The following is a 428-nucleotide window of genomic DNA, read 5'->3' on the forward strand; positions in this document are numbered from 1 at the left end:
GAGGGGATGCCCGGACCCACCGGCCCACTACGCTGCAGGCTCCCGGGCCGGGCCAGGCCGGGCCGACACCGCCCCCCGCCGTTAACGGTCACGGCGCGCGTATAACGCTCCTACCGTGCGGCGGCCGCGTCCTGCCAGCTCCAGGCTGCGTGAGGCGTGACAGCGCGGCTGCGGCCCCCGGGGGAGCGGGACACGCTCACGGACACGCGCGGGCACACTCCGCTGCACGCGCCCCCTCATCCACGGCGCCCGCTCCGCCCCGGCCCGCGCAGCGAAGCGACCCCCGCCGCGGGGCCGTCACCGGAGGGCTTAGCTGCTCCAACCCCCACCGCGCCCCGGTCCGGATGACAAGGAGAGAGGGAGGGAAGGGGCGGGGAGGGGGTACACTAGCGGCTTTGCCCCCGGACCCGGCGCCAGCCCCGACGCAC

General features: G+C 77.1%; 1 protein-coding gene across 5 annotated transcripts in view; it reads right to left on the minus strand.

The window, feature by feature from the left end:
• The window catches only part of HEATR5B (HEAT repeat containing 5B), a 59,562-nt gene that overhangs the window by 59,016 nt on the left and 118 nt on the right, over positions 1–428 (minus strand). For 4 of the 5 annotated variants that reach the window (XM_054820126.1, XM_054820123.1, XM_054820125.1 and 1 more), the window contains exon 1: positions 115–349. The exons of the other annotated variant lie outside the window; for it this stretch is intronic. The gene's annotated coding sequence lies outside the window, so the exon portion shown is untranslated. Of the gene's footprint in view, positions 1–114; positions 350–428 lie in introns of those variants that run through there. 5 annotated transcript variants of the gene reach the window in all.

The sequence above is a fragment of the Grus americana genome, chromosome 3, assembly GCF_028858705.1.
Source record: "Grus americana isolate bGruAme1 chromosome 3, bGruAme1.mat, whole genome shotgun sequence".
NCBI lineage: Eukaryota > Metazoa > Chordata > Aves > Gruiformes > Gruidae > Grus > Grus americana.